The 8,647-nt window shown below is 38.0% G+C and overlaps 1 pseudogene; it reads right to left on the minus strand.

The window, feature by feature from the left end:
- Positions 1 to 4,906: 4,906 nt before the first annotated feature.
- On the minus strand, positions 4,907 to 5,478 carry LOC117036683 (40S ribosomal protein S17-like; annotated as a pseudogene).
- Positions 5,479 to 8,647: the final 3,169 nt, after the last annotated feature.

The following is an 8,647-nucleotide window of genomic DNA, read 5'->3' on the forward strand; positions in this document are numbered from 1 at the left end:
GATGTATTTCTAAAGTGGATGGAGAGGCAATTGCTTCTACTCTAACGCAGCAGACAAGGCCAGAGCAGTTTGCCCTCCTGGTTCCTCAAACACATCAGGCATTCCCAGTCTTGCACTTGAATCATTTCCTATGTCAGCAAAGTTTTATCTTTTCTTCATAGCATGGTGCAAATCCTATCTGCTTTACAAAGCTTTCTTACCTTTCTGGCCCACATGCATCACTTTCTTCCTCTGAATCTCTACAGTCCTTTTAGACTGCAGTATTCATCTTAATTCTTAATCCCACGTGCACTATCTTAAGTACCGCAAGTGGAAGTCTAGTCTCCCCAGCCAGATCACAAACTTTTGAAGGCCTTTTTAACTCCCCTTTGATGTCTTCATATCCTCCATAGCATTAGCCCTGTGTCATGCCACTGAGTCCTCCTCATAATCACCACTGAACAAAGGAGGTTATGCAGAGATATCTGGCAAGATACAAGCAATAGAGAAAACAAAAGATGCAAAGAGTTTTCTTTCATTATTTAAAGGAAATATGCAATTACCTCCATAATACCTTGCCAATAAAACTCACGCTCATTTCCATGCAGCAAGGTGTGCCGTTTGAGGAAAAGATATTTTCTGAGTCTTTTACAAAATCCAAGAAAAAGCCTCTTAACATAGACAACATCTTTTTTCCTTCATCACCAAAATTACTATAATTTCAACCACATGCTGTTTATCAGACTAGATCACCTGTCTTTCTAAGTAGACTGGAAATTTGTTTCTCTCTCTCTCTTTCTCTCTCTCCTTTTATAAAATAGAGCCAGAGACTGTTCTAGATTCTGAGAATAGTGTGGTAAATAGCACAAAGACCCAGCCCTCATGTAACTGTCATTGTAATGGGGAAAATAGACAATATGTATATGAATAAGTAATAATTACCATCTGGTGATTGGTGCCATAGAGAAATATAAATTAGGAAAAGGAGCTAGAGAATAATGAGAAAATGAAGACACAGAGGGATGAGGGAGGCCTGAAGAGGTGACATTTGAATGGAAACTTGAAAAAAGTGGGGGAGCAAGCAATGCTCAAGTAAAGAGCACACAGACAGAGGGAACAGTAAGCGCAAAGGTCCTGGGGCTAATTTAAGTTTGGAGTATTCAAGGAATAATAAGGCGACCAGTGAATCTGGAGCAGAATGAGCGAGGATGAGGGTAATGTGAGTCAAGACTGATGAAGTTAGGAGGGATCAAATTTACATAAACGCAGTGGGACAAAAAGAGAAAGAAAAATGCCTCCGTAAAGTAGCAAAAGTGACTCGTTTGCTACTGTTCTCAGCTGAACTCAACTCCAAGACAATAGGCATGTTTTTATTACTTGTGAATCTGTTAAACTTCCTAACAGAAAATAATTCAAAGAGCACTACATCCATTACAGTTGAGACTCTTCCCTATGAGTCAATCTAGAAGAACTACGTAACAGTCAATCCACTGTGTAGAGAGCCATACCAGATTCCAGGAAAAAAGGAAATCTTGAAGCCTGAAGTTAGACATATTGGTCGTTGACCTTTTATCACAAAATGATTTTCAGCTTTCTACTTCTCTTTCTGCTGGGCAAACAATAGTTATATAATCGTATGACCATTCACCTTTATTTCTAAGGGAGGGGAAAGAAAACAAAAAGCCTCTATTCATTATTATTTATACAGAGTTGTAGACTAACACCTATTCCTTTTTATTCGTATTGAACTCACTGTAGCATTCAGTTGAAATGCCAGAATAGATTTTGTTTATCGGTAGCATTAAGAGAAAAGCAGTGTTTTTATAGCAGTGATTTACACATAAGCTTAGAACCATTGATTGGCTCTACAGAGCCCTTAGAAGTCCAAGGTTTTCAAATTGTCCTGCTTGAAGTCCTTGGGCTTCCACCAAGCTAAGCCAGTTTGTTCCAATTCAAATGCCAGTTCAAGTAGTTCTTTCATCTATTTGACATATTTGAAGAAAGGATTAAACAGGCCATCAACACTTTTCATTTCACCAATAAAGGAAAATAAGGCCATGTGAAATGATTTCTTCCATGATTAATGAAAGTGTCCTAAACACCAGAATTCAGCATTTGTGAATCAGCCACGCCACTATTTATCCAATCACCAAACATTCTGAGCACTCTACTCTGCCAGGTACCAAGCTCAGCAAAAGAGGATAAGGTAGAATCTCGGCCTTGGAGTATCTCACTATCTAGTACAAGAAGCAGATAAGGAAACAAAAGTATCACCCAGAAAAATTATAATTAACCTAAATGGTACTGCTACCAACTGAATTGTGCCCCCCCCCAAAAAAAATTCATACCATGTACCTCTAACCCTCAATGTGGTGATATTTGGAGATGGAACCATCGGACAAAGACCTTGCTTTCTCTTCGCCATGTGAGGACACAGCAAGATAGCAGCCTTCTTCGAGCCAAGAAGAGAGTCCGCACCAGAAACTGAATCAGTTAGCACTTTGACCTTGAACAGACCCCAGACGTGTGAGAACTTAATGTGTGTTGTTTGAACCATCCAGTCTATGGTATTTTGTTATAGGAGCTTGAGTAGACTGATACAGGTATTCAGGAAATACGTGCAAAATACCGAAGGGATCCAGAAGATGTGTGACTGTAGAGAAGTGGAGAAAACCTCCCCTAAAAGGTGACATTTAGCTGATCCGTTTTAGTCACTTCTATCACTTAAATAAATTTCTCTCATTTTCACCTAAAACCTAGCTGAGATTGCTTAGTGTGAGAGAGTTCATTGTTCTTCAAAATGGTGATATTCTTACCTATATATTTTTAGATATTTTATACACTCTTGGCATGAAATTCACACTACATCTGGTTCCATTAAGACATTTTTGCATCTCTTTTCATTTACTAAATGTAACAGCATTTTTTTGAACTTCAATTAATTCAGTGCTTATTGAATCTACCTCTTTTATAAAGTAATAGTTGCATGTCTTTTCTTTGGGAGGATGACTGTCCAAGAATATATATCTTTATGAAATATGTTTTATTCTGTGTTCGTTTTGTTCATTCTTCTGCCTACCCCCTATGAACCATGTAAATCCTAAGAAGAAAAAGAGAGTCAAAGTCCTTTTGTGAATGACATTTACATTCAGTTGCTCAGATTATGATCTATATGACAGGAGCCACGTCATTTCTCTGTGGTAAGAGCCCACGTTCTCACAACATGCACACAGATAAAATCAGTCTTATATAAGTCTCGTCATATACTATGAAAATATTCTCTCTACCTGAAACACAATAGCCTTATTGGAGAGTAAGAGAGACTCAGTAACGAAGAGACATAAATTTTTCTTCTTCAAAATAAAGAAGAAGATGAGTTTCTTAAATGGGCTAAATTAAGGCTCTGGAGCTGGAGTTTACATTGCATAGTTTTACAGATTTTGTTGGTGGAAATGTATTTGTTGTTTAGTTTCAGTTTGCTATCATGTTCCACAGTAAGAAAAGTCACACCATTGGCAAAACTGAGAAACTTATTAAAATCCTGGGGTGTTTGCCCGCTTTGATTTTCACACAGTGGAGCCAACATGAAATGAAGGATTGTGCTGTAAACAGGAAATGTGAAACACTTGCAAAAATTCACAGCTGGAGATGGCACCACCTAGGCTGTGAGGAAAGGGTCTTCCAACCTCACTCTTTCCAAACAAAGGCAAAGTGTGGTTTTGTCTAAAAAAAAAAAAAAAAAAGGCATCTAGAGGTAGGGTCTTAACTATGGACAGGAACTGTAGAATACAGCTAAGAAAACTGTTGTGGAAAATACCAAGAGATTTTTATATTCATCTTAATGATTCCAGCTTACTTCAAAGGGGCTCTGAATCATCATGTTGTTGTAACGTGCCAAGTAGGACTGCTTGGCAATTGGGTTGAAAGTGAAAAAAGGCTGTACTAAGTCAACAAATGTGTTTATTTGTTTTTTATTCAATTCTTTGTGAGGCATCTTTGCCAATATTCTTAATAGGCACATTAGGAAAACCTAATGCAAAAGTCACAGTGATGCAAAAATTACACTGAAAATCAATTAGAGAAATAAACTTTGGGAAATGCAAATTGGAGCAGATGAAAAAAATTAAATAAAAATTCTCAAAAGTACTAGAGATAACTACAGATCCCAGCCAAAGAGAAAAGCCAGTAGATAAACAATAAATTAAACTAAGAAAAAGAAAAAATATTTTTAAAATAACCATTTCCTTTTTAATTAAAAAAAATAAAAAATAAAAACTCTAGCATGAGTCTGTTCAAATGGCTCAAACTAGGACACTGGTTGAGAGAATGTCACTAATGAACATTCTGAGATTCCTAATGACACTCGTCTGCTGTCCCATTGGGTTACAAAGCCTCCAAGGAGAGAAACATATGCTCATGGATGACAAATACATATTGTTTGGAGAGGAAAACTGCCTTTTCTTTTACTTCCTTTGACTGGCTATTTCAGCTTACGAATGTAAAATTGGTATAGCTTTGCAATTATGAGCCTGATTCAGAAGGGAACTCTGGCTCAACCAATATCTGTCTTAAATAAGTCTTGCTAATATAGATCCTAACGTCTCCCTTCTAATCCCACTAACAAATGGGCTCATTACAAAACTGACAAAGCTTGTAAATTCTCCATTATTTTACATAAATAACAGTAACATGAATAAATAATCTTCGCTAAAAAAATTAAAACATTGTATGAACGCCTGAAGTTCTCTTTGACATTTAGCCCTAAACCTTACTCCTCTCACCGCCTATTAGTTTGCCACGGGCTTCTCAGTCTCCCAGTTCTAGAATATACACATTAAAACCCATATATTGTGTGATGTTTTTTGTGTTTCCTAAATGAAATCATATGGCACATAGCTTTCTGAATTTTTTCTTGTACGGTGGTTGTTCACTGATTCAGAACTTTCCGTGTTAGTACAAACAGACCTGCCTCAATCTTTTTGATCAGCTGCACAGTATTCTTTAGGAATTTTACTATGTATTTTGCCATTTCCCATTGATAGATACTTAAGTTTTTAATTATTTGCTTGTTTGTTTGTTTGGTGGTCCATGGTTTATTGGAAATAACAAAGCACATTTCAACAGCTCCACAGCGTGTTTCAGAATTCCTCCCAACTGTAGGCTGCGTGACCTGCAGGTTGGACAGACTGCGAAGTCCTAGAGCGTCAGCCTTTCCTTAGTCCGGATCATCTCCTGATCCAGGGCTGAGACCTCAGGAACAAAATTCTCTCTCCTCTTCCTGCAGCTTGGTGGAGAGCCCTCTTATGCAGCCTCTCTGAATCCGCTTCATCAGATGTGTGATATAGCCCGCTGTCTTGTGGCAGAGCTTCTTGCTGAGAATTATGGCGATCTCCTCACACCCTGCTTGTCAGTGGACCAGTCGTTGTCCAGGCACCTGCAGGACTGCTCCATGATGACCTGGTCCACCTTCTTCACAATGTGGGTGTAAACGTGGTCCATCTTGAGCGGCTCCCTGGTGAAAGCGAGCTTTAATTATTTGCTTTTATAAAAACTCTTCAAAGAGCAGCTTTTCACATGCCTCCTTAGATGCTCCTCAACGTGTTTTTCCAGAGTACAGACAAGAGAAATGTCTTAAGCTTTTTAAGTCCTGTGCTAAAATAGTGAGTAATATCTTTATTATGAACCTGTCAGAATACAAGAAATAAAATTAGAACTTTCCCAAAAGAACCAGAAGCTACAGCATGTTGGTTTGGAGCAGATTCTTCTCAGTCAGAGATTCCTGGGCTTGAATCCTACTCCCAGTTCCAAATTTAAAACAATCCAAGTGTCCATCCATGAAAACAGCAGAATTCATACTAACATACCTGAGGAATAGTATGTAGATGGCAGGAAAAAAAAAATGAAGCAGGTCTAGATATACTAACATGGAAAATTGTAGCTTAAAAATACTTAATTTTGCCAAGCCTTAGTTTCTCTACCAAAATGTTAAAATAATAATATTAAAATAAATCTACACCAAAAAAATAAAATAATAAAATAAAATAAAATACATCTACAGCATAGAGTTGTATAGATTAAATTGTAGAATAGTGGTAAAGATTTAGTACACTACCTGACACAGGGGAAGTGCTCAATAAATATTAGCGTCCACTATAATTCTTGATGTGTCCCAAGATGGTGAAGAAGTTTCAACAGCCCTAGGTAAATTATTAATTTGTCATTCATTTACTAAGCATTTTGTATGAGCAAGTTTTATGCTACCCCAGTTAAGGAAAACACAAAGGAATAAAGCAATCTTTGTTCTCAATGATTTTAGGAATATACCTGGGAATATAAATCATGTCCAGAAAATTCTTTTTAAAATGAATGCAGTAAGTATCATAAGAGATGTTATCATAGACTGCTATTATTTTATCTGCCAAGTACTACTCCCTTCTTCAGGAAATTGTATCCCCCTGCTTTAGAAGAACTGCTCCTCCTCCAATCTCAACACTGACATGAGAATAGCCGATTATAGAACCCACCACCATGGCTGGCCACAGTGGGTAGGTCAGGAAATATGTATGTAACTTAACCATGTGACCCAAGCCAGGCCAATGAGAGAAGTTTCCACATTAAGAATGGAGGGTAGTAGGTGGAGCTTCTCTAATAGCAAAGGTATGTGATGGGAGGCTAAGCTGCAATTTGTAGCCAAGTTTTCCAACATGTGACACTATTTTGATTGAGAAAATAAAGGAGCACAGGGACGAGAACAGAGACAAAAAAAACAAAGAAAGGCATGGTGAAACTTGAGTCCCTGGTTCCAGAGGCTCAGCCTTAACCCTGCCTTCTGATAACATATCATTAGTTCTATGAGAGCAGTAATGTCTGTACGTTTTTATTTACTAGTGTATCCCAGCATCTAGATCAGTGCCTGGCACATAGTAGATCCTCACTGGATTTTCATGAATGAATGATGAATGAATGATATCCTCTAATATATCCCTCTTTTCTAAGCAAGTTCAAATATTATGCTTTCCTTGCAACCATATCTAGAATTATTGTTGGTAAAGTGACATTTTTCACAATCCCACCTCAGAAGGAAAGAAAAGAAGGGAGGCAAGGAGAAAGGAAATAAAACAGAATATTTTCCTGGGCCACAAGGATAGTGGCTCCAGACACCATTCTAGACAAGATCTTATCGGAGTATTGCCCATCTCTTTCATCACAAACCCACAGATATTTTAAGCTTGGGTTATTCAAACCTCTCGTTGATTTAATCTGGATTTAATCTGGTTTAACAAAGCACAAGCTTCTCTGCTTGGTTTCTAGACTACCGACTTTAGAAATTGGAAATCTGTCCTATGTCTGCTTCCATCCTTTGTATTTGCATATCTTCTTTTATTTCCTTCTAGGTACCAACAGGTAAGAAATAAATAAGTGGTCAGGTAGTTAAAGACTGGCAGAAATCAAAGAGGCTCATTGTTAAGAGGCTCATTAAGCTCATGGTTAACGGGAAATTTATATTACTGAGCTCAGGTTGGCACTGGTGCGATGTAACGTCCAGGGATTGAGTAGCTTCAAGTACCCCAGCAGATCTGAAACACACAGCCTACTAAGAATCACATCATTATTGAAAAATTGCACACTATAATTCAATGGGCATGGCAGGTGGTGGTATCAGTAAATTAAAACAAAATAAAAGAATGCCCCTCTGGCTGTTAGAACTGTAACAGTTATCCACACGACTGTAGACAGTTCTGTGAATGGCATTCTATATGTTTTATCCTTTAACATTTATTGACTACCTAATCGATGCTGGGAACCATAATAGTTGGTGTTGGGCAGAGAACTAAAAATCAGGCACACGTGTCAGTCTGCAGACTTAGATGCTAGCAGATGACTGAGACATGTTCCTCAATTGTCGCTTCCAACTGTCCCAGGACAAAAGTGAATCCACATGGAGTCCAGCCATGATGAGGTATGTCAGGTGAGAAAAATGCCAGAGTAAAAGTTTCATCAACTGTTGAGAGAACAGCCACTCTTCAATTCCCTTTCATGTGACTTCTGATCCTTGGTCTATCTGTGGCTTTGACTTTTCTTTCTTTCTTTCTTTCTTTCTTTCTTTCTTTCTTTCTTTCTTTCTTTCTTTCTTTCTTTCTTTCTTTCTTCTTTCCTTCCTTCCTTCCTTCCTTCCTTCCTTCCTTCCTTCCTTCCTTCCTTCCTTCCTTCCTTCCTTCCTTCCTTCCTTCCTTCCTTCCTTCCTTCCTTCCTTCCTTCCTTCTTTCTTTCCTTCTTTTTTTTTTTTTTTTTTTTTTTGCTTAAGTCCAAGCATCTCCTCATGACTTCCATAAACAACATTTACTGGCCTATAACGTAGCCACTGGCTACTAACAGAACCCACCCTGCGCAGGCTGCTCTCAGGTACACACCACCCCCAGACCATTTGCATAGCACATCCTAGCCACAAAAATTATTGGCTCCTACATAATCTTAACACAAGGTAGAATGAACTAGGACTGTACACTGCAACAGTACTAATCACTTGAATTAAACTTTTTTGTTGTTGTTCTTGATAAGGAGTTCTAAACTAATGGTAAATTGCCAGTTATGTGACATATGTATGCATATGTGGGTATCCATTATACTCGTACATGTGCTTATCTGTAGACTTATAAACACACGTTAA

The sequence above is a fragment of the Rhinolophus ferrumequinum genome, chromosome 17, assembly GCF_004115265.2.
Source record: "Rhinolophus ferrumequinum isolate MPI-CBG mRhiFer1 chromosome 17, mRhiFer1_v1.p, whole genome shotgun sequence".
Lineage (NCBI taxonomy): Eukaryota > Metazoa > Chordata > Mammalia > Chiroptera > Rhinolophidae > Rhinolophus > Rhinolophus ferrumequinum.